Source organism: Marmota monax, unplaced genomic scaffold (genome assembly GCF_021218885.2).
Source record: "Marmota monax isolate L192 unplaced genomic scaffold, Marmota_monax_Labrador192_F-V1.1 WCK01_AAM20220418_F8-fsc00203, whole genome shotgun sequence".
Lineage (NCBI taxonomy): Eukaryota > Metazoa > Chordata > Mammalia > Rodentia > Sciuridae > Marmota > Marmota monax.
In genome coordinates, this window is record NW_026694787.1 from 2,369,328 (window position 1) to 2,395,915 (window position 26,588).

The 26,588-nt window shown below is 41.0% G+C and overlaps 1 protein-coding gene across 7 annotated transcripts in view; it reads left to right on the plus strand.

Moving 5' to 3' along the window:
• Positions 1–21,159: 21,159 nt before the first annotated feature.
• Adgrg2 (adhesion G protein-coupled receptor G2) overlaps positions 21,160–26,588 on the plus strand; it is a 111,022-nt gene continuing 105,593 nt past the window's right edge. For 6 of the 7 annotated variants that reach the window (XM_046425851.2, XM_058573084.1, XM_058573083.1 and 3 more), the window contains exon 1: positions 21,227–21,273. The gene's annotated coding sequence lies outside the window, so the exon portion shown is untranslated. Of the gene's footprint in view, positions 21,274–26,588 lie in introns of all 7 variants that reach the window. The other variant, XM_046425850.2, reaches the window with a different exon arrangement.

The window sequence follows — 26,588 nt, forward strand, 5'->3', positions numbered from 1 at the left end:
GGGCTAGGAGCCCGCGGAAACTGTGTCTCGGTCCGGGTCCTGCTGAGGGCAGGTCAGGACTCACCCATTGCTTGGGTTGCCCGGCAAGGGGAACGAAATGCTGCCATTCGCATAGGATACCAACATGGCAGAGATCTGATGTCAGCAGAAAGCGGTGGAGGAGAGATCTTCATCAATACCAGCGGTGACATAAGCAGTTGGTCTCCTGGTAAGGGGGGTGAGGCTCAGTCACCCGAGTCTCCTCAATTTGTCCTCGAGCCAGAGGGAAGGAGCCGGGCCGCCGCCAGCCCCCGGAGCAGGCCCAGCGGCTCGCCAGCGTGGTGACCGCGTGACCCCAATTGGAGAGGGGGCGGAGCGGAGCCGCCACCCACACCCGCCAGGTGGGCAGACCCATGACCCAGTAGTACATGGGCGTGGTAGGAGGGGCAGGGCAGAGCCGCCCTTCGCGCTTGCAAGGTAAACAGACCTGTGACAGCCTGGCGGGTCAGGCCCAGTGGCCTGCCAGTGTGGTACACACGTCACCCCAACTCGAGTAGGGGCAGAGCAGATCCTTATCCCACGCCCGGATCAGGCCCTGCCGGTGTGGTGGTCACGTGACCCCAATTGGAGTGGGGGTGGAGCGGAACCGCCACCCGTGCCCCCAGGGTGAGCAGACCAGTGATCAACCTGCAGATCAGGCCCAGGGGTCCGCAGGCGTGGTAGGAGGGGCAGGGCAGATCCGCCGCCCGCGCCTTCAAGGTAGGCAGACCTACAACAGACCGGCGGATCAGGCCCAGGAGCCTGCCGGCGGGGTACAAACACCACCCTAATTGGAGTAGTGACAGAGCAGAGTCGCCTCCCTTGCCAGGAACAGACCCAGCATCCTGCAGGCGGGGTAGTCACGACACCCCAATTGGAGTAGGGGCAAAGCAGAGCCTCCACCCGTGCCCGAAAGGTGGGCAGATCTGCGACCGACCAGCGGGACAGGCCCAGTGGCCTGCTGGTACGACAGACACGTCACCCCAATTGGAGTAGGGGCAGAACAGAGCCGCCACCAGCTCCCAGAACAGGCCCAGTGACCTGCCGGCGTGGTAGCCACGACACCCCAATTGGAATAAGGAGAGAGCAGAGCCGCCGCCCGCACCTGCAGGAAAGATACGCAAGCAGTATGAAAAGACAAGGAAAGAAAGGACCACAAGCAATGCAGGTCAACGCAACTTTAGAAGAGGTAACAGCTGCAGCAGATGGAATGTCAGATAAAGAATTCAGGATATACATGCTTCAGATGATCTGGAGTATCAAGGAAGACATTAAACAGCAAAATCAGACAATGAAAGATCACTTCGACAACGAATTACGCAAACAAATCCAGGAAGCAAAGGATCAACTATACAGGGAGATAGAGGTTATAAAAAACAAGCAATCAGAAATCCTAGAAATGCAGGAAGCAATAAACCAACTTAAAAACTCAATGGAGAATACTACCAACAGAGTAGAACACTTAGAAGATAGAACATCAGACAATGAAGACAAAGTATTTCAACTGGAAAAGAACATAGACAGCTCAGCAAGACTGTTAAGAAACCATGAGCAGAACATCCAAGAAATATGGGATAACATTAAGAGACCAAACTTAAGAGTCATTGGGATACAGGAAGGTACAGAGCTCCAAACCAAAGGAATGAGCAGTCTATTCAATGAAATAATACAAGAAAACTTCCCAGACTTGAAGAATGAGACAGAATCCCAAATCCTAGAAGCCTACAGGACGCCGAATGTGCAAAATCATAAGAGATCCACACCTAGACACATTATAATGAAGATGCCCAACATACAGAATAAGGAGAGAATTTTAAAAGCTACAAGAGAAAGGAAGCAGATTACATTTAGGGGCAAGCCAATCAGGATAACAGCTGATCTTTCAACACAGACTCTGAAAGCTAGAAGATCCTGGAATAACATATTTCAAACACTGAAAGATAATGGGTTCCAACCAAGAATTGTGTATCCAGCGAAATTAAGCTTCAGGATGGAGAATGAAATTAAAACCTTCCACGATAAACAAAAGTTTAAAGAATTCGCAGCTAGAAAACCATCTCTTCAAAACATCCTAGCCAAAGTATTACAGGAAGAGGAAATGGAAAATAACAATGAAAACCAACAGTGGGAGGTAGGACAGTAAAGGGAGGGGGGAAACAATCAAAGAGGAAAACAAACAATGTTTAGTAACAGAAATAAACAAATATGGCTGGAAGAACAACCCATATCTCAATAATAACCCTAAATGTTAATGGCTTAAACTCACCAATTAAGAGACACAGGCTAGTAGAATGGATCACAAAACAAGACCCAACAATATGCTGCCTACAGGAGACGCATTTGATAGGAAAAGACATACATAGGCTGAAGGTGAAAGGTTGGGAAAAATCATATCACTCATATGGACTTCGGAAACAAGCAGGCGTGTCCATACTCATATCAAATAAAATAGATTTCAAGCCAAAGTTAATCAAAAGAGATAAAGAGGGACACTACATACTGCTTAAGGGAACCATACACCAACAAGACATAACAATCATAAATATTTATGCCCCAAACAATGGTGCAGCTATGTTCGTCAAACAAACTCTTCTCAAGTTCAAGAGTCTAATAGACCACCACACCATAATCATGGGAGACTTCAACACACCTCTCTCGCCACTGGACAGATCTTCCAAACAAAAGTTGAATAAGGAAACTATAGAACTCAATAACACTATTAATAACCTAGACCTAATTGACATATATAGAGTATACCACCCAACATCAAGCAGTTACACTTTTTTCTCAGCAGCACATGGATCCTTCTCAAAAATAGATCATATATTATGTCACAGGGCAACTCTTAGACAATATAAAGGAGTAGAGATATTACCATGCATCTTATCTGATCATAATGGAATGAAACTGAAAATCAACGATAAAAGAAGGAAGGAAAAAGCATACATCAATTGGAGAATGAACAATAGGTTACTGAATGATCAATGGGTTATAGAAGACATCAAGGAGGAAATTAAAAAATTCTTAGAGATAAATGAAAACACAGACACAACATATCGGAATCTATGGGACACATTGAAAGCAGTTCTAAGAGGAAAATTCATTGCTTGGAGTTCATTCCTTAAAAAAAGAAAAAACCAACAAATAAATGATCTCATACTTCATCTCAAAATCCTTGAAAAAGAAGAGCAAAACAACAGCAAAAGAAGTAGAAGGCAAGAAATAATTAAAATCAGAGCTGAAATTAATGAAATCGAAACAAAAGAAACAATTGAAAAAATTGACAAAACTAAAAGTTGGTTCTTTGAAAAAATAAACAAAATCGACAGACCCTTAGCGATGCTAGTGAAGAGAAGAAGAGAGAGAACTCAAATTACTAGCATACGGGATGAAAAAGGCAATATCACAACAGACACTTCAGAAATACAGAAGATAATCAAAAACTATTTTGAATCCTTATACTCCAATAAATTAGAAGATAGTGAAGGCATAGATAAATTTCTTAAGTCATATGATCTGCCCAGATTGAGTCAGGAGGATATAGAAAACCTAAACAGACCAATATCAATTGAGGAGATAGAAGAAACCATAAAAAGACTACCAACTAAGAAAAGCCCAGGTCCCGATGGGTATACAGCAGAATTTTACAAAACCTTTAAAGAAGAACTAATACCAATACTTTTCAAGCTACTTCAGGAAATAGAAAAGGAGGGAGAACTTCCAAATTCATTCTATGAGGCCAACATCACCCTGATACCTAAACCAGACAAAGACACTTCAAAGAAAGAAAACTACAGACCAATATCTCTAATGAACCTAGATGCAAAAATCCTCAATAAAATTCTGGCGAATCGGATACAAAAACATATAAAAAAAATTGTACACCATGATCAAGTAGGATTCATCCCTGGGATGCAAGGCTGGTTCAATATACGGAAATCAATAAATGTTATTCACCACATCAATAGACTTAAAAATAAGAACCATATGATCATCTCGATAGATGCGGAAAAAGCATTTGACAAAGTACAGCATCCCTTTATGTTCAAAACTCTAGAAAAACTAGGGATAACAGGAACATACCTCAATATTGTAAAAGCAATCTATGCTAAGCCTCAGGCTAGCATTATTCTGAATGGAGAAAAACTGAAGGCATTCCCTCTAAAATCTGGAACAAGACAGGGATGCCCTCTCTCTCCACTTCTCTTCAACATAGTTCTCGAAACACTGGCCAGAGCAATTAGACAGACGAAAGAAATTAAAGGCATAAAAATAGGAAAAGAAGAAATTAAATTATCACTATTTGCAGATGATATGATTCTATATCTAGCAGACCCAAAAGGCTCTACAAAGAAACTATTAGAGCTAATAAATGAATTCAGCAAAGTGGCAGGATTTAAAATCAACACGCATAAATCAAAGGCATTCCTGTATATCAGCGACAAATCCTCTGAAATGGAAATGAGGACAACCACTCCATTCACAATATCTTCAAAAAAAAATAAAATACTTGGGAATCAACCTAACAAAAGAGGTGAAAGACTTATACAATGAAAACTACAGAACCCTAAAGAGAGAAATAGAAGAAGATCTTAGAAGATGGAAAAATATACCCTGTTCATGGATAGGCAGAACTAACATCATCAAAATGGCGATATTACCAAAAGTTCTCTATAGGTTTAATGCAATGCCAATCAAAATCCCAATGGCATTTCTTGTAGAAATAGAGAAAGCAATCATGAAATTCATATGGAAAAATAAAAGACCCAGAATAGCAAAAACAATGCTAAGCAAGAAGTGTGAATCAGGCGGTATAGCGATACCAGACTTCAAACTATACTACAGAGCAATAGTAACAAAAACAGCATGGTACTGGTACCAAAACAGGCGTGTGGACCAATGGTACAGAATAGAGGACACAGAAACCAATCCACAAAACTACAACTATCTTATATTTGATAAAGGGGCTAAAAGCATGCAATGGAGGAAGGATAGCATCTTCAACAAATGGTGCTGGGAAAACTGGAAATCCATATGCAACAAAATGAAACTGAATCCCTTTCTCTCGCCATGCACAAAAGTGAATTCAAAATGGATCAAGGAACTTGATATCAAATCAGAGACGCGCCGTCTGATAGAAGAAAAAGTTGGCTACGATCTACAGTCGGTGGGGTCGGGCTGCAAATTCCTCAATAGGACACCCATAGCACAAAAGTTAATAACTAGAATCAACAAATGGGACTTACTCAAACTAAGAAGTTTTTTCTCAGCAAAAGAAACAATAAGAGAGGTAAATAGGGAGCCTACATCCTGGGAACAAATCTTTACTCCTCACACTTCAGATAGAGCCCTAATATCCAGAGTATACAAAGAACTCAAAAAATTAGACAATAAGAGAACAAACAACCCAATCAACAAATGGGCCAAGGACCTGAACAGACACTTCACAGAGGAGGACATACAGTCAATCAACAAGTACATGAAAAAATGCTCAACATCTCTAGCTGTCAGAGAAATGCAAATCAAAACCACCCTAAGATACCATCTCACTCCAGTAAGATTGGCAGCCATTAGGAAGTCAAACAACAACAAGTGCTGGCGAGGATGTGGGGAAAAGGGTACACTTGTACATTGCTGGTGGGACTGCAGATTGGTGCAGCCAATTTGGAAAGCAGTATGGAGATTTCTTGGAAAGCTGGGAATGGAGCCACCATTTGACCCAGCTATTCCCCTTCTCGGTCTATTCCCTAAAGACCTAAAAAGAGCATGCTACAGGGACACTGCTACATCGATGTTCATAGCAGCACAGTTCACAATAGCAAGACTGTGGAACCAACCTAGATGCCCTTCAATAGACGAATGGATAAAAAAAATGTGGCATTTATACACAATGGAGTATTACTCTGCATTAAAAAATGACAAAATCATAGAATTTACAGGGAAATGGATGGCATTAGAGCAGATTATGCTAAGTGAAGCTAGCCAATCCCTAAAAAACAAATGCCAAATGTCTTCTTTGATATAAGGAAAGTAACTAAGAACAGAGTAGGGACGAAGAACAGGAGAAGAAGATTAACATTTAACAGGGATGAGAGGTGGGAGGGAAAGGGAGAGAGAAGGTAAATTGCACGGTAATGGAAGGAGACCCTCAGGGTTATACAGTGGAGGGGGTAGAGAGAGAGGAGGGGAGGGGAGGGGAGAGGTGGGGAGGGGGGAGGGTGGATGATGGGAAAGGCAGCGGAGCACAACAGACACTAGTATGGCAATTTGTAAATCAATGGATGTGTAACTGATGTGAATCTGCAATCTGTGTATGGGGTGAAGGTGGGAGTTCATAACCCACTAGAAGCAAAGTGTGGAATATGATATGTCAAGGGATTTGTAATGTTTTGAACAACCCACAATAAAAAATTAAAAAATTAAAAAAAAAAATTTAAAAATATATTTAAAATATAGATTTCTAAAGGAAAAAAAAAAAATAAAAAAAATAAAAAAATAAAAAAAGAGTCCCTGTAAAATTTTGATAAAATGCAACTATATTTATAAGGAAAACAATAACATTTGTAAGTTCAATTTAAAAGTTTAAGAAAGATCTGTTTTTAAAGTTGTTGATTTAATTTGAATCAAATATTATTTCCAAAAACAAAATTAGCCTCTGAATAATATTTTCTTTGTGCTGAAGCCATTCTTGAGGACAGAAAAGAACTTCACATTGACAATGAACAGTTAGTTGCCTCATAAGGGGTGTAACCCATGGTTTTACACATAGTCCCTGGGGACTCTGAGGAACAGCCTTACGTCCTTGTTTCACAAAATCACTTTCTGGAAAGATGAATAAAACGTATGACTAAAAATGAGAAAACCAAGAGAATAATGTAGGGAAGAGAATTCCCCCAAAATGAGGGAAAATAGAAAACGTTAAAGTTTGGGAGTTTTAAAATTTTGTTTGGAAGGGAGAAAAAATTCAGGATAAGGTGTCAATACTCTCTAGTTTTTGGAAAACACGGAATAGAATGATATTGTAAAGTAGCTAGAACACTCTTTTTTGCATATTAATTCACGTTCAAATCACTTTGGGATCTTATTAAAGTACTGATTTTGATGTAATAGGGCTGGAGTGGGGCTTGAGATTCTGCATTTCCAACCAGTACCCAGGGGGTTGTGTTCATCCTAGTTCTAGAACCACACTAGAAGTGGCAAGAAGTCTGAAGATCAGCCATTATAATTCTATTTCCTAAGGACAAGGCTTATCCTTAACATTCATAAGCAAATACCAAAAGAACTTCTGCCCTCAAAAAGGAGGATAAAGAAGTACAAAAGATTTTAGTTGGTGACCTTTCCCATTTATTATTATAGGTGCTGATCAAGGCTCCCTTCCTCAGAGGTATGAACACAGGAACTGATGTCAGCTTGCTTATTTGTACTGAGTTTGCTAAATAGCAACACTTGCCGGGGGGCGCAGTGGTGTATGCCTGTGATCCCAGTGGCTCCTGAGGCAGGAGGATTGAGAGTTCAAAACCAGCCTCAGCAACTTAGCGAGGCCCTGAACAACTCAGTGAGACCCTGTCTCAGAATAAAATACAAAATAGGGCTGGGGACGTGACTCAGTGGTCTAGTGCCCCTGAGTCTAGTGACCCTGAGTTCAATCCCTGGTTACCTCCCTCCCACACCCCCGCCCCCCAAAAAGCTAAATACCAACACATGTAGATCTTCATGATGGGGTCAAGAATGTTGAATGTTCCAAAATACAGCAGAGAGTTTACACTAGTACAAAAAGCACAAGGTTTCTCTTCTTCTCATGGGACAACCAGATTTTTGCATCTCCGGCTCTGATTGCTCTTGCTGGATGAGCCTCAAGATTGGGAAAGGAATGGGTCTGTGTCTGAAAATTCAGGGTCAATTGAAAAATTAACAATTCTGTAGGCAAAAAAGGAAAAAGAAAATTAAAGTGTTAGAAGAATCAGAAAATAACTTTATCAGTAGCTCATAAAATGAAACTGGGTGAGCTCTCAGGGGACAAATACTCTTGGAGTTCAGTTTGTTGGTTTCCAAATCTGTTTGATAATATGATGAACTCTAAATCTACAAGACACAAAATCAGTTCTTGTCATAACGCCAATGGGTTCTTTGATTGTCAAATTTCACTTGCATATAGTTATCTTCAAAGTACAGGTATGACAAATCCATTTGAAACAAAATTTTTTTTTAATTAGTAACAATGCTCTTGCTATCTAAATGAACTCTCTTTCTAAATAGAAGGTACTAAACATGGTGACTTTTGAAGAACAATTCTGGTTGTATGAAATACATTTTTCCTTTTCTAAACTTAAAAAGAACTGTATAGTCAGCTATCCAGGGCACTAAAGAAATGCAGAAGTAGAATCTATTTTACCAAAATTTTTTAAAAGACAAAATAAAATGTGGTTATGGGATTTTTCTCTTATAAATAAAACATATTTGTATTCTACATCTTTAGTGAGTTATTTCAAAGGAAATTTTTATTTTCGTAAAAGGTAGTCCAAAGAATAAACTATTAATACTGACTAGAAAAAATTTGAGGACAGGGATGGAAATATTGAAAGAAAAAAATTGGGGGGGGGTACCAGGGATTGAACCCTGAGGAAATAGAGGCCCCCAAAGAGTCAGTATTTGTGATAAAGAATCCAGGTCCCCTGATTTGTCAAATATTCTAAAAAGAAGCCACTGTAACACTGGTTGAGGTGGGTGGGGAGAGATGTTCATTTTTGTTGGAAAAAAACCTATAATTTAAACCTTATTAAATTATCAACTCACAAAAGCATATAGGACACTCACTAAAAGAGACAAAAGAGGATCTAACTTAAAACTAACTTACATTATTTTGAGGAAAAAATGTATGACTGTGTTTCCAGAGACAGGATCAGAATGAGCCTCATAAAACCAAAAGAATGTAAGAGGTGGTAGATATGCTAAGTTTTAGCATAATGCCTCTAGTCTTTACTGGGGGGGGGGGAGAAAAAGAGTAAAGAAAAATAATTGTATTTGGATAGGTACAGTCAAATTTTGTGGAAATCTCACATCCGCCCCTGGAATGCAAAGGATCATCAATTTTGAAGATATCTGGATTCACTAAGAAAAATACACTATTCATGAAATGGTTCAGTTATTCAGTCAGCACAGCATTTGTTAAGCACCTGCTATGTGCAAGGTCCTGACAATATGGTAATACCCATCATAAGGTTCTAGTCCCCCATCTTCCATAGAAAGTATGTAACCTCAGCCAAAAAAAAAAATATTAATACTCCATCCTCCAAACAGTCTGTCCCTGGGATTAATATACACCCGAACAGGGAGCGGGAGTTGTCTTTCTTCTCTGAGTTTGCCATTGGGCTGATACAAGCTGTAGGTGTCTGTGGCCATGCCTCCTGCAGCTTAGCATGGAAGAAACATTTGTCTAGAAGGAAATTAGGACCAACTCCTGAGAGAAAGAAAGAGACAGGTCAGGGAGAGAAAGAGAATGAGAAAAAAACCTATTAACACAATTTGAATTCAAAACACACTCCACCTCTGTCCTTCCCAGATAAGAGCTGAAAAATTCCCTTACTTAAACTGGTTTGAGTCAAGTTTCTGTCACTTGTGCCCAAAAAGCCGTGACTCAAACTGATCATAGACTTAATGAATGCACAAGTTACAAGAACCTCTGAGGTCATCCAATCCGATGGCTCTCAATGTGGCCCCTGAAACTTATTAGAGATGAAAACCTCCCAGTCCCATCCCAAACTTACTGAATCAGACTAGAGGTGGGGCACAGAATTTGATTTTAACAAGTCATCCAGTTGATTTTTTTCTTTTTCTTTTTTTTAAATGTTTTTATTAGTGCATTATAGGTATACATAATATTGGGGTTCATTTTGACATAATCATACATGTATGGAATATAATTTGTTCCACTTCTGTCTTCAATACGTCCTCTTTCCCTCCCCTCCCTATCTCCCCCTGTTTCTGTTCCTCTACTTTTTTGGTTTTCCTTCTATTTATTTATAGTTTTTTTTTTAATTGGTGCTTTTTAGATTTACATGAAGGTGAAATTCACCGTGGTGTATTCATATATATACATAGCATAATTTGGTCATTTTTATTTCACTGTTGCTCCCTTTTCCCATCCCTCCTCCCTCCCCCTCAATCCTCTTCCTCCAGAGGATTTGAATCCACATTAAAGTTTGAGAAACACTGTTCTGGTACATCCTTTCCATGAGATGTGAAACCAGAGGCCCAGAAAAGGGAGTTAACTTGTTGAAGGTCAGAAATTAGTGGTGGCCCCAGACCCTCTTAGTAATTCAAGAGCTGTGGGGCTTGGGAAAGGAGGTCCACTTGGAATTTTGAGGGAAGTAACACATGGATTGGCAAATTGGATGGGGAAAAATATTTTGGGTCAAATAATACAGTACGGTTGGAAACACTTGATGTGTGTTTCCACAGGAGTTTAGAGAATATTTTACTCATCTTGGCTCCCCAGCTGAGCCAACAACAATGTGTTAAAGCTCCATGGCCAATGGCAGGAATCCAGGAGAGTCCTTTTTATGTGCCAGTAAAGAGGAATTTCTTAGAAAAGCTACAGAAATTATGCTACTATCACATTTCACTTTGTGGAGTGAAGGAACAGGAGGATGAAACTAAAAGCAGGGGATTGAAGTTACTCCTAAGAGTCTCACCTCACCAGTTGCAAGAAAGGGATTTTATTGTCGTTCTTGCCAGAGCAGTGATTCTCCACAGGGAAACTAGGCACCTAACCTGGTGATTTGGAGAATAACTTGAGTTTTTGAACTTTCTTTTTCAGGTGGAGGGAGAGAGCAGCAGTATCCCAGAATGTCCCTGGAAATTCTATTTAGTAGCCTGCTTTCTGATGATTTGCCCAGCCTATCCCTGGGGTTATGGTCCATCCAGAGGCAAACCTAAAAGAGGAGAGGCCCTGGCACCAATATTTCTGAAGTTTTCTTTTTAATCTCTCCTTCTCTTTCTCTTGAGTGTACAGGTTAAAGAAAAACCAAGAGATCCAAGGAAGTTTCTGGCATTATCAATTTTAGAGAGTATAAACTTTAATATCAGCATATACTTTTCCTTTGATACATCTACTCAAGCAAGCCAATGCTGTCCAAGAAGGCACCTGGTTATAAAGCAAAACAAAAGGGTTGGGGTTGCAGCTCAGCAGTAGAGTACTTGCATCACACGTATGAGGCACTGGGCTCGATCCTCAGCACTACATAAAAACTAAATAAATAAAGGTATTGTGCCCATCTACAACTAAAAATATTTTTTTAAAAAAAGCAAAACAATATGGGCTGAGGCTGTAGCTCAGTGTAAAGTGCTTGCCTTGTATGTGTCAGGCACTGGGTTCAATCCTCAACACTACATAAAAACATCTACAACTAAATAAACATTAAAGAAAAAGCAAAACAATAAAAAATAACTGCCTTCTCTTATATAAATCCATGATCTACAGATTCATTTATTCATCAGTTATTTATTTAGTACCAATTATGTGCCAGGCACAGGTCTAGGCATTAGAGACACAGCAGCAACCAAAATAGTTTCTACTAAAAGCCTAGCCCTCATAGGACTTAGCTTCTGTCTTTTCCAGAGAGGAATAATGAACAAAGCAAGCAAGTGACCTATGTTGGATGGCAATCAGTGGTAGGAGAAAAATAAAGCAGGAAGATTATAGAGCACCAGCTAAGGGTGACAAGGAAAAGCGTTTCAAGGTATAAATGAGTTGGTCAGGGCAGATGTCACTGGAATCCAGTGTGGTCTTGGTCATCCATCCTCAAGAAATATCTATTACAGCTGAAATAGGTCCTGAGAAAGAGACTCAAACTATCCATCAAGAAATGACTACAGAGCTGGGGTTGTAGCTCAATGGTAGAGTGCTTGCCTCACACATGTGAGGCCCTGGGTTTGGTCCTCAGCACCACATTAAAAAATAAAATAAAAATAAAAGATATGTGTCTAGCTACAACTAAAAAAAAAATTAAGAAATGACTACAAGGGGCTGGGGATATAACTCAGTTGGTAGAGTGCTTGCCTTGCATGTACAAGGCCCTGGGTTCAATCCCCAGCACCACACACACACACACACAGAAAGAAAGAAAGAAAGAAAGAAAGAAAGAAAGAAAGAAAGAAAGAAAGAAAGAAAGAAAGAACTACAATACCAACTATGTTATAGTGTTTCTCTACACTTCCCAGCCTTCTTGCAGTTAAGTTGGAGCTATGGAACTAAGTCTGGCCAATTAATTGTGAGCAGAATTGATATGTGTCACTCTGGGCCAAGGTATCTAAAAAGCCCAAGTGCCTCTCTACTTTTCTCTTCCCTTCTCAGTTATCTTGGGGACATGTGTTCCTGATGGCTTATCTTTAAGATAAAGAAGGGTATCTTGTCCCATCTCAGGTTTATGTGAGGAGAAATATGCCTTTGTGGAGTCAAATCTATTGAATTTTAGGGTAGTCACAGTAGCCTAGTCTAATTTTATTTATACTTCTACTCTTATACATGTGTGAACACTGTAGGGAAGAAAAAGAAGTTAGCAGGGTTTGCTCTTGAGGCACTTATGTTCTAGTTGAAGACTAAAACTACAACTTGAACTTAACTTTCAAGATCATGAATCATCAGTGCTTAATGAATGGTGCACACAATGAGGACTTTGGGGATTCCATGGAGGGGAGGACTATGATGTTGCCTGGCATTCTGGGGTTGGCACTTAGGGTAGAATCAATAGAGGACACGATAGAGGAGGATTTGAAAGAACAGACTTTGAGCTTGCCTTTGAGAGCCACATAGGATTCAAAGAGGCAAAAATGACGAGGAAGGACATTGTAGGTAGGAAATACAGCAAATGAAAAGATAAAGCAAGGGGAATAGGCTAGACACATTCTGGCACATTCCAAGCAGAGTGTGCAGGGATTCTGACAGGAATTAAGGATGCACACAGGGAACTAGACTGAGTTCAGATTCCTAGAGGGTTCTGAATACCAAGCAGAAGAGTCTGGGCTGGATACTTCAGGTGAGAAGGAATGCTATGGGGGTGATCTAGGAGGTCAATGCGACCATTCACAACTGAGAGCAGAAGACTTCTGTTACTGGTTGTGGAATAGTGAACCCCTAAACCAGGGAAAGGGCAGTGTAGTACTTTTCCCATCAGAGTGAGGCGTATCAGCACTGCTTGGCAGAAATGCAGAATTCCAGGCCCCACCCCAGAACTTCTGAGAGAATCTGCATTTTAAAAATTGTTTTATTTGTTCTGCTTAGTTATATATGACAATGGCATGTATTTTCACATATCATACATACATGGAATATAACTTCCCAGTCTTGTGGTTGTACATGATGTGGAGTTACACTAGGCAGGTATTAATATATGAACAAAGGAAAGTTATATCTTATTCATTCTACTGTTTTTCCCATACCCATCACCCCTCTCTTCCCCCCACTCTTCCCTGTCCAATCCAGTGAACCTCCACCCCCCTATCCCCTCCAATTGTAAGTCAGCATCCACATATTCAGCCTTTGGTTTTTTGGGATTGGCTTATTTCATGTAGTGCAATAGTCTTTAGTTCCATCCATTCACTGGCAAATGCCATAATTTCATTCTCCTTTAAGGCTGAGTAATATTCCGTTTTGTACATATGTACCACATTTTGTTTATCTATTTATCTATTGAAGGGCATCTATGTTGGTTCCATAGTTCAGCTATTGTGAATTGAGCTGCTATAAATATGATATGGCTGCGTCACCTGTAGTATGATGATTTTAAGTTCTTTGGGTATATGCTGAGGAGTGGGATAACTGGATCAAATGGTGGAGAATCTGCATTTTTAATAAGACTCCTAGGTAGTTTATATACACATTAAAGTTTAAGGACAGCTAGTTCAGTGGATACCAGTTGATGGTTGTCATAGTCCATTGGGTCTGCTATAAGAAAATACTTTAGAATGGGTATATATAAACTACAGAAATTTATTTGTCACAATTCTGAAGTCTGGAAAGTTCAAGTTCAAGACACCATCAGATTTAGGTTCTAGTGAGGGCCTGTTTTCTAGTTCATAGATGGTCTTCTGACTGTGTCTTCACATGGTGGAAGGGGTGTGGAGATCTCTAGGGGTCTTTAAATAAGGGCACTGATCCCATTCATGAAGGCTTGGCTTTCATGATCTAATCAATTCCTAAAGGTCTCACCTCTTAATACCATCTCATTTGGAATTAAATTTCAACATAAGGATTTTGAGGAGACACAAATATTCAGACCATAGCAACGGTCTAGCCAGAATCCATTCCTCTCCTACCCTACTTTTTTCCACCTTTCCCTCCTCCTCCATATAGTCTGGTCCTCATCAATCATGGTAATCACATTCCCCTTGATAGCAGTTGGTTCTTGAACCCAGGACTTGCACCAATCAGTGTCTAGCATTCTTCTGGCAGCTGTAATTGGTCCAGAGGTGGTCATGCCACCAGTGGACTGAAATGAAGGCTATTTACTCACCGTAGGAGAAGAGTCCCCTCCCTTGTCCTTTCCCCTCCCTCTTGATGACACAACTAAGGTAGTATGTTGCTTTCTTTGTTCCTGACAGCTAGAACATACCTATGAAGAAAACCAGACCGAGGACAGAGCTGAAAGCATAACAGCAAAAAAGGGGCCAGAATCTTTGCACTATGCCTCTGGTCTTCCTGTTCCCTGAAACAGTGTGTATTTCATTATTGTTTAAGCCAGTAGAATTTGTGGTTTCTGATACCTAATAGCCCAAAATGTCTTAACTACCGATGAGACCAAGGAAGAAAGGGGACAATGGGCATACCAAAAATATTTTAAGATAATTTTTTTTAACCAAGTTCCAAAACACTGGACCCAGATAGACTAACTGCTACAACTTGAGAAAAGAAACTAAATACAAATAAAATGGACTATTACTCTATGCAGGTAGATCCCTGATTAGCAAATTAGCGAAAAATGTACAAATGGCAGCCAGGCACAGTGGTGCATACCTGTAATCCCAGGGACTTGGGAGGCTGGAGTAGGAGGATCACAGGTTCAAAGCCAGCTCCAGCAACTATGCAAGGACCTAAGCAACTCAGAAAGACCCTGTCTCAAAATAAAATATAAAAAAGACTGGGGACATGGCTCAGTGGTTTAAGCGCCCCTGGGTTCAATCCCTGGTTAAAAAAAAAATACAAATGTTTTTTCAAAAATGAAGGTGGTGGGGATAGGGATTTTAAATAAGACATATTCTTACATGAAATGAAAACAAACAAAAAATAGTAATGTCTAATATGAATCTGGAGCATATTGTCGTGCTGGAAAGTAAAGAAGTGCTCAAAAAAGGATGGAGACACAGGACCCATACTGAAAATCTCCCAATGACCAGGCTATAACAATCTGGCAACAAAATAAAAAATAATAGCATTGATTTATAACCCAAAGACTAAAACAAATATCTAGGAGCCTATGTTGAGTTAAATAATAATTGAATAAGTAAAAATACGGGGAAGAAGATGCAGCTCTTTCCTCTGGAAGAATTCTGGTGAATTAATGAAGAAACAATGAGGGAAATAGCATCACGGTGATGTTTTTTTCAGGCAAGATCCACCAATGGATGCTAAAGTTAGTGGGAGAAGGTTTGAGGAGAGACAGGTTACTTACATAGTCTCAAAATATCTTCCTCCAGAGGAAAATGAATACATGAAGCAAACTGAGTGCTGTAGGGGTCCATCCACCCAGATTTTCCTTCTGAAATGTGCCCTAGAGTTTAAGAGACAGGAAAAGCAAGAGAGATTTAAAATTGCATGATCAGGCCAGACGCGGTGGCCCATGCCTGTAATCCCAGCAGCTCGGGAGGCTGAGACAGGAGAATCACGAGTTCAAAGCCAGCTTCAGCAATGGCAAGATGCCAAGCAACTCAGTGAGATTCTGTCTCTAAATAAAATACAAAATAGGGCTGGGGATGTGGCTCAGTGGCCAAGTGCCCCTGAGTTTAGTCCCTAGTACCACCCCCAAAATATAAATAAATAAAATTGCATGGTCAGGACTTCATGGGTTCCTCTTGGGAACAAAAAAGTCCATTGCTATTTGGAGCTCTTCAATTAGCACTGAGCTGGATGTGGCCTGGCCCCCAAATTTGCCTCCTTTCTCACTACTAAAGATCCCCAAAGACTCATCCCTTCCCCCAACTCTCTATCCCCAACCCCAAGGCCCTAGGATTGCTCACTACCAGGCACGGTGGTGGTGAGTTTCATAAACTAACCTCAGCGTGCAGATTGACTGGGTTGCCTTCAGTTTCCTCTGAATTTTTGGGTTATTTGTGTTGGCCCAGGATCATGTTCACCTCTTCCCAAACTGGAACACATTCTCAGAAAGGGTTGGTCCCACCATTCTCATCTTGTCTGAAGCCAAAGTCTGGCTTCATTTTTCATTAAACTGTCATTTGTAACTTTCATTGAACAGAATGACAACATGTCCAACTGTCTTCATTCAGTATTTTCACAAAAGAGGGCCTTCTTGCCTCCCAGGAGAGTGTGTGATTTATTTATCTCCTCTGTTATGCAATCCGTTTACCACCATTACAACTAACACAATGTTCTGGAGAAAAATGTTGCTGTATCACATGGTGACTTCACTTAAGTTGGCAGAGACTGGTTTCTCACCTAGATCCACCAAAGCCTTCACCACCGGGGAGAATTACATCACCAGCAACTGCTCTGGTCTGATTGGGAGTGAGTGATTGGAGGGGCTGGGGCCACCAGTTGCTCATCCTCCTTTGCCCTGGGTCTGTCACATAGCAGGTGTGATAGTCATTGGTACTGTTCACCAAGTGTTTTCAGCTTTTCACTTCCTGGGTCTTCATAGGGCTGCATCTCCTGGCTCTTGGCACCTGGGTGCAATTATGTGAACAGTTCCATGTGATGAGTTGGGAGGAAAAGTGTCACACATCACTTCTAGGTTGGAACATGAAAATGCTTGTGGTTCAGAGCCCTTTTTTCCTCCAGTCTGAGTGCTTGCAATACATAAAATTCCTCTTCTAACTATGAGGAACCCATGAACCTTTGTCGTGTTAACCACTGGGATTCTTTCAGTTTCTTTTTTCCTCCAATACTGAAGATTGAAACCAGGGCCTTACACATGTTAGGCAAATGCTTTCCAACTGAGCTATGTCCCCGGCTCTTTTTTTATTTTGAAACAGGGTCTCACTAAGTTGCCTTTAACTTGTGATACTCATGCCTCCGCCTCCATAGTAGCTGGGATTATAGGTGTGCACCATCACCAGCAGCTAATCACTGAGACTGAGGGCTGTTTGTTATTGCAGCATAACCTAAGCTGTCCTCACTGATCCCTTAGACATAAAATAAATTTTCTTGAATGAATGAATGAGTGACATAGGCCAGAAGAGATTTCTGAGAAGTATTGCACTAGAATGTCTATAAAGGAGAGATGCATGCATGATAGTTTAATTACAAGTATGTGAGAAGTTAGAGCCATGTTAGCTAGGGAGCTTTTCTTGTTTACATTGTATAGTATGCAGTTTTTATTAGATGGCTTTTATTTGGAATGTGGGAGCATTGATGGAAATTAAATCACCCCAAACCAACCAAGCCTTGGCATTCATTACCACTGGAGTTTTGATGCTATGTGTTTTACAAATGAGAAACCAAAGCCCAAATTGTCTAAGTGAAAATGCCGATTAGTTAGTGGCAAAACTGGTGGACACAAAATCCCTCATTTCCTGATTCTTTGTCTACTTTCCTATGCAAATGTTAAGAAAGCAGGGGTTAGAGAGTCACACTCTGACCGATTCTAGTCCTGGCTCTACCACTACTAGCTGTGTACCTTGGAAGAATCTACTCAACCTCCCCGTGCTTTAGTTTCCTCAATTATACAATCCTTAGTGAGTTGCCATGAGGATTTAGTGAAATGAACTATAAAGTTTGTAAAGATTGCTTATTATTATTATTCATCAGCCCTCTGTCTTGACTTGCACCTGAGTCCCATGTTCTCATCCCGCTCTCCTGCTCTTGGAAAATAATTAATCTGTTTTAGACCATTGTGTGGTATATTTGTAGACTATTTGGCCACAGGTAAAGTGCATTCAAAGATCTAAGGAGAATTGGGCCCTGAACACTGGTTTAACTGTCTTCCTCTGCCATCTCCTTTGCTAAGAGCTCACACTACAGGGTCTGCCAATGGAAGGGAGCAAGGAGACAAAGATTTCTGCCCTGCTTACTCAGTCTCTTCCATATTTGCTAAGTAATCTATGTCTGGTGATCAAACTCCGTTATCAGCTCAAAGACCCTGTGGAATAAGGGCCAGTCACCTACTTGCCATTTATCCAGACATCAGACCACAGACTTTGAATAAATATTTAACCACAAATCCTGAGCACCCACAATCTTCCTTCGTGTCACCTGTGTAGGAGGCAGGCAGGTGATCAGGGCTTCCTGTTGGAAAGGCAGAAGGCCCTCAGTCTGAGGGCCAGGTCTACTTGGTCCCAGCCTCTTTTCTGTAGGTCCTGATACTGATCTGAGAGTGTTTGTCAAAAACGAAAGTTTCGCTGGAAGTATAACAAAATAAGAACTTTTAATTTTATGGTGAGAACTGGTTTTTGGTTTTTAGACAGATTTCTTTAAAGTACTTTTTTTTTAAGCAAGTTGTTTAAAGGAAAAACATAGTCTGGAATTTCAGAAATTCAAGCAACTTTTTTTTTTAAAGAGAGAGAGAGAGAATTTTAATATTTATTTTTTAGTTCTTGGTGGACACAACATCTTTGTTTGTATGTGGTGCTGAGGATCGAACCCGGGCTGCACGCATGCCAGGCGAGCGTGCTACCGCTTGAGCCACATCCCCAGCCCTCAAGCAACTTTTTATATGAGGTATGAGATACATGTTTTAACATTTAATTGAAGTGAAACATATATACCAGAAAGTGGACAATATTATAGTTGAGCAGCTCAATGAATTTGAACAAATATAATAGATTCATGTAACCAGACTCCAGATCAAGTTTGTTACTGGCACCCTGTAAGCCCTTCTTATTCTCTCTTTTAACTCTCCTTTAGTTCACCAGTGATCACTCTCCTGACTTCTAACAGCACAGATTAGTTTTGCCTGTTTTATCCTTTATAGAAGCAGAATCCCAAGCACGGACATCTCTGACTTGTTTCACTCCATGTTGTTTATGCAATCCATCTAAATTCAGTGTAGCAGTGGTTCAAAAGTTCTCATTGCTATCTGACATTCCATTTGGTGACTATACCACCACCACTTTTAATCCATGCTACAGTTAATGGGCATTTGGGCAGTTTCCAATCTGGAGCTATTACAGATGCACTGGTATAATAGTCTAGTTCATATCCTTTGGTAAGCAGACACACTTATTTGATCTAGAAGGGGAGTTGCTCTCCATAGGGTTAGTTGTACTCCCAACTTTAATACATTCTGCTAAAGAACTCTAAGTGTTATAAGCAATTTACACTCCCACTAGCAGTCTATGAGAGTCCTGATGGTTCTATTCAATATGAAGTTTATTTTATAGAAAGTCAAACATATGTAAATAAATTAATTTAAACAGAACCAATTTAACCCTTTGGAGTAACATCAAGTTACTCATACACTCTTTTCCCTCTAGTCATAACTTCTAGCTTGTTATGTAATCTGGATGAGCTTCTTGACCTCCACTCTTCCTTAATCCAACCAGCCAAAGGTCTCTCTGAAAACACTGTCCATTCATGTATCCCGCTAGAATGTTGTGTCAATAAATTGGTGTTTGCAAAACAAATTCCACCCCTCCTGCAAAGCTCAGTATATACCTCACCTCTGATGTGGCTAATATGGCAGAGTCAAAGAGGTGCTCTGCAGATTTCCCCTTTATAAACATCTCCAGGGATGTGAATTCAATTCGGAATTCAGATCAGAAAGATAAACCGTATATTCTTCTGTGGGTTTAACCGAGAGAACAGTGTTCTTTTTTTTTTTTATTGTTGGTTGTTCAAAACATTACATAGTTCTTGATATATCATCTTTCACACTTTGCTTCAAGTGGGTTATGAACTCCCATTTTTAGCCCATATACAGATTGCAGAATCACATCAATTACACATCCATTGATTTACATATTGCCATACTAGTGACTGTCGTGTTCTGCTACCTTTCCTATCCTCTACTATCCCCCCTCCCCTCCCCTCCCCTCCCCTCTTCCTCTCTACCGGAAATGGAAGAGAACAGTGTTCTTAAAGTGATAAAGCATTTCTCAAATATAAGTGTTATTTGACTATAACGGGGGGAGAGTAGCAAAAGGAGCCAGAGAGGGAATTCGGAGTGTATAGTATTTACCTGGTCTCTATAACGAATTTGTATTGTAGAACCGAGCCTCGGGTTTCCCATCTGTAAAGTACTTTGACAAGATGCTTAGGTGATCTGTAAGTGCTGTTCAGATCTAATTTTTATTCTATGAAAGTGCAGAGGGTGGAGATAATGACAGGGTGAAACCATCAACTTCATAAACTGTCACCTCACCCCTCTAGCTGTCCCCAGAAGGCAGAGCGCTGAGGATCCTAGTTTCTAGGTACCCAGTGAATTATATCCTTCACCAGGAAACCACGAGTTGAATCCTTTCCCAGGACGTTTCTTTTTTATCGGTCTCTCCAAACCTTAAGGGGTCTGGTTTCTGCATTCAGGAATATCCTGGCAAAGGGGCGACCTCGGGGCTCCCATTTATCACAGCGCGTGGCGCTGGAAGTAGCGGGACAGGCCTTTGGGTACCAGAGCGACCCCTAAAGGTGAGCCGCTAGCCGTGAAAGTTGGGGACCCGGAGGGAAAGCGCGCCGGGCTCCACGCCGAGCATCCAGGGACTATTGGTTCGCGGAGTCCAGAAGCGCCGCGGAGGTTCTGGCGAAAGTGGGGTGGGCAGCCGGGCTCGTTGCCCCCGCTACCTCCCACCTCTTCAGCCCCAAGCTCCCTGCAGGGCTCTGGCCGGCTACGCGGCTCGCTCACACCCTCCTCACTGCGCCCCGCCCGCTCCCCACCTCCGCGTCCAGCCTCCGCGCCCAGCCTTGGAGCCGCCGAGCGCCGGACGCGCCACGCCGCGTTGGGCAGCTGGAGAGCAGGCGGGCGCGCGAGCGGTCCGGGAGCGGCGGGGGCGGTGCCCTGCCCGCGGGAGGGAGGAGGAGGGACGAGGCCCGAGGGAAAAGGGAAAAGGAGGGCCCGAGGGCGCCAGCGGCCAGCCCGTCGCTGGGACCTGCAGGTAAGCGTGCGGCGCCGAGATGGATCTGTCCCCTAGCGCTTCTAAGACCTGGCCCGAGAGCTGGCGACAGGCACGGGAGGCTCAGTCGCAACGTGTGGACTGGAGGGCGACGGGACGAACGCTCCCTTCGCCCGGCTGAGGCTCTCCGCCTCCGGCCCGGGCCGTCCTGAAAGGCAGTGGCAAAGCGTAGAGCCCCGGGACCGGCACTCCCACAGTGGGAAACTGCGCGCTGAGGGAAAGGGGGCTCCAGCGACGCGTTCTCTTAGGGGGGACTCGTGTATTCCAAACTTTTAAACGGATTCAAATCCTTCCCGCCTCTCTGGGAAACGGAGTTACGAGCTTTACTCGCCCGGGCGTTCTGCGAGACGCGCATCCCGGGGAATCGGTTTACCGTGTGGGACAGTGGGGTGCGGTGGTGCCGGAGGAGCGCTAGCGCGCCCCGGGCCCGGGACTGCTGGGCGAAGCACCACCTGGCTGGGCCCAGAACAGGTGGCCCCGGGCCGGCAGGATGGAGCAGCGGCTCAGAGCCAGGGGGTGAGCATAGGGGAAGAGGCTAGTGGATTCGGGCGAGCGCATTGTCAGGGACTTGAATTCTGAGGCTCCGGAACTATATACAAAGTGAGAGAGAGAGAGAAAAAGCGCTGCCCGGCTGCCCAAAAGCTTGATGAAATCAGAGACAGAGGTTTTACGTGGCTGCCTCGACAGTGACACTTCTAGCCTGTACTGTGCACATGAATCCCTTGGGGATCTGGTTAAAATGAAGTTCTGATTCAGTAGGTCTGGGGTGGGGCCCCAGAGTCTGCAATTCTAACAAGTTCCCAGATGCTGCTACTGTTGCTGCCCACGGACTACACTTTATGTGGCAGACTACTTTATGTGGCAATACTATATAGACCTACTTTTTGTCCAACAAGTTGAAAATTTAAGGAAAAGTGGGAGATCTGAAGATGAGGTCCTAAGACGTTACAACTCATCTGCATCCCCAAGCACACACATTAAAAACGACTAAACTATTGCTATTCATGTAATAGCAAAATGCTTTACTCTTCTTACAGCTTTCTAGCCGGTACTTTATCTAACAGCAGAGTTGGCTTCATGGAGGTACAACCTACACTTGGTTTAATGCTGAAATTCTGAATGATTTTTGAACAAGGGATTTTGCATTTTTGTTTTGCGTTGGGCCCCGCAACTTATGTCGGATCTTGTCTCATGATCACCATAAGTGGGAAAAGGATCATTTCTTTAATCAGGTTTGGAACTGGTGGGTGATGTCGAGTAAAGTTTTATTAAGCAAAATATTGCAGTTTTTCTAATCTTTCTCAACTTTGACTATCATAAGGATTCCTGAGCGTAGCCCCAGTCATGCATGGTAGGACAGAATTTATTGCTTTATTAATAATTAATAGTGCATTAAGAGTTTCACATTAGTAGACAATACTATTAAGGTTGATGGCCAGATAATTTGTAAAATAACAGACAAGGTATGTTATTTCCGAAGGATTTGGGGAGGCTTTATCTAGTGTCTCAAAATTTTGCTTAGGTAAAATCCAAGATGAGTTGGACATTGCTTGGTTTGGCCACTTGTACAGGTCAAATGCAAAGCTGGAATACAAAAAGTGGCCAAATTTTGTAGCTATTCAGAGGTATTGTTTTACAGGGCCTCAGCACCCTGCCAGCCCAGATCAGATTCCCTTTTGCTTTTATCGTTCCCACATCCTTGCAAGGTGACTTTCATTAAAAGGGGGATAAAGCAAATTTCACTACTGAAAAAAAACACTGAAGAAATGAAGGGCCAGCATCCTTGTTTTGTCTGTGAATAATTCTTGCCAAAAAACCACAGATTCCAGGTGTGTGTATTTTTCTGGAAAAAAAATGTTAGAAAAAAAGAAAAGAAAAAATGGAACTCTAATTATGGCTATGATTTTCTTCAGCAGAAGGAGAAAAAAAAGTCTGAGAAATGGAATTTCATTGGCGGGTTTGGCAGGGAAAGGAAAGCCGCTATGTTTTTGGTACCACGAACAGCCTTCAAGAAATGGTCAAGTGAGTTTGCTCAGGTGTTAGGGAGAGCCAGCATAGAAGTTGATTTTCCATGGCTGATGTGGTCATTCTGGGGACTCAGAGAAGGTTCATCACGACAAATGTTCTTGGTGCTTTCACTACTCAGATGAAACTGGCAAATACATTTTTTTCCATTTTAGAGAGTGCCAAGTCACTTTCAAATACACTATTGGGCCCAGCACCATTAAATTAAAAAATGGGGAGGGGGGATGTGTTTCTGTAATGTTAACAGTTCCAAAAATAGAGATTCTGACTTCAATAAAAATTTGGGAACTGGTTTTTATGCCTCACTGAGAAAGTCCTTCTCTACCTCAAGAGAGAGGGAAAAAGTTCATTTTAAATGTTGTAAAATGTCTAGGTCTTTAATCTGTGGAACTTTATTTGGGGGGGGGCATTGTGTGAGGTGGGGGGAAGTTGAAATATTTGGGAAAAATTATCATAAAATCAGTTCCTCAAAGATTCTGAATCTATTTTGCATTTTTAAAACTGAAGTATAATTTATTATACTTCACTGTTGTTTATGTTTTTTAAGTTGTAGATGGACACAATACTTTATTTTATTTATTTATTTTTATGTGGTGCTGTGGATCGAACTCAGTGCCTTACAGGTGCTAGGCAAGTGCTCTACCACTGAACTACAACCCCAGTCCACACTTTGCTCTTTTTAATGTACAGTTCTAGAAATACATATAGTCATGTAACTATCATCATATCATGTTATATCCATCATATGAAGATAAAGAAGAATTCTATCACTTCAGCAAATGTCCTATTGAGTGTCTTTGTAGTCAACCACTCTTATCACTCTCAGCCCCTGGAAAGCACTGATTTGTTTTCTGTCTGTATGCTTTTGACTTCTCCAGACTGTTCCATAAATAAACTCATATACTCTGTAGGCTTTTGAGTCTGGTCTCTTTTACCTAGCATATTACATTTGAAATTCATCTATGTTATTATGTGGATCAATTATTTATTCTTTTTTTTTCTTTTTTGGTACCAAGCATTGAACCCAGGGACACTTAAACACTGGGCCACACCCCAGCCCTTTTTAATTTTTTTATTTTGAGGTAGGGTCTCACTTAAGTTGCTGAGGCTGACTTTGAACTTTTAATCCTCCTGCCTCAGCTTCTTGAGCCACTGGGATTACAGGCATGTGCCACTGCACCGAGCTTAATTCATTCTTTTTTATTTCTGAGTAATATTCCACAGCTTATCCATTTGCAATGATCAATTATCAATTATCCATTATCAATGGTTAATGAGTAAAGCCAACATAAACATTTGCATACAGCATAAATTCCCATTTCACTCTACTCAATACTTAAAAGTAAAATTGTCATGTTTTGTGGTAAGTTTAACTTTATTAAAAAAAAAAAAAAACTACCCAACTTTCCCAAACTGGTTGTTTTTTGATTTATTGTTTGTTTTTGATTTTGGGTGGTTCTGGGGATTGAACCCAGGGACTCAACACATATTAATCAGATATTCTGCCATTGAGCTACATGCCCAACCCTAGGTTATACCTTTTTTTTTTGGTACTTGGGATTGAACCTAGGGGTGCTTAACCATTGAGCTACATCCCCAGCTCTTTTTCTTTCATTTTTAATTTTTTATATTTTAAGACAGGGTCTTGATAAGTTGCTTAGGGCCTCACTAAGTTGCTGAGGCTGCCTTTGAACTTGGCATACTCCTGCATCCGCCTCTCAAGGCGCTGGGATTATAGGCATGTGCCACCATGCCTGGCCTGGTTGTACCGTTTTGTATTCCCTCATCGGCACTTGGTATTGTCAGTTTATTTTATTTTAGCCATTCCTGTGGCTCTGTGAGGTTCTTCTCTGATGACTAATGATGTTGAACACATTTTCATGTGCTTTTTGTTCATTTGTGTATATTCTTTTGTGAATGTCTGATTTTTTTTTTCTTCAATGTGTTTGATTATTGAATCAAGAGTTCTTTGTGCAACTGGATGTAAGATCTCTGTTAGATATATATATATATCTATATATCTATATATTACAAATACTTTCTTTTAGTCTGTGGACTGCCTTTTCATTTCCCTAATGTTGTTTCTTTGAAGAGTAGAAGTTTTTAATTTGGTGGCAGGGGAGGTACTGGGGATTGGACTCAGGAATGCTCCACCACTGAACTACATCCCCAGCCTCTTTTATATTTTTGTATTTGAGACCAAGTCTCATGAAGTTGATGAGGCTGGCCTTGAACTTGTGATCCTCCTGCTTCAGCCTACAGAGTTGCTGGGAATACAGGCATGTGCCATCAGAGTTTTTAAATTCTGATAAACTTTTAAGTTATCAAGTTTTTTCTTTTAGGGGTAGCATTTTTAGTAATCTAATAAGTATTTGTCTATCTCAAGTTCACCAAGATATTCTCCTGTGCTTTCTTCTAGACATTTTATAGTTTTATCATTTATATGTAAGTCTTTAACTTCATTTCAAGCTTATTTTTGTATGAAACAAGAGTCAAGGTTCACTTTTTTCCCAATATAGATATCTGGCTGTTTCAACATCATTTGTTGAAAAGATTCTTCTTTCCCTTCATTATATCCCCTTGTCCCCTTTGTCAAAAATTGACTGTATATGTGTGATTCTATTAATTTCTCTATTGTGTTCTATTGATCTGTGTGTCTATCCTATGCTAGTATAGGTTGTATGTCTTATGCATCCTTTTAGATGAATTCCAAGATTGTTTTTTTGTATGTAATTTTTATTGCTTTTAGAAATTTATCCTTTTTTCTCATTTCATCTTCTGATTACTATATTATTGAGTAGGAAGGCTATTTAGGTTTTTTGGTAGATCTATCTTATATTCAAACCATTTTACTATACTTTTATTCATTTCATATTTTTTCAATTAAGTTTTGCACATTTTCAAAGTAGATAAGTAGGTCATCATCGGCTTTGAATGGCAATAGTATAGGGATCCCCTCTCCCCAATTTTCTTTTTATTAATTCTTTAGTTGTAGGTGGACACAATATCTTTATTTCATTTTTATGTGGTGCTGAGGATCGAACCCAGTGCCTCACATGTGCTAGGCGAGCACTCTACCACTGAGCCATAGCCACAGCCCCAATATTTTTACCTCATTTTATTTTCTTGTCTTAGTGGCTAGGCTTCCTTCTAGGATAATGTTGGGTAGTAATTTATGATTTGGGTGGGAATGCTTATTTAACATTTTGCCATTAAGTAAAGTATTATGCATGCTGTAGGATTCTGGTAGCTAATTTTCTTTCAGGAGGTTT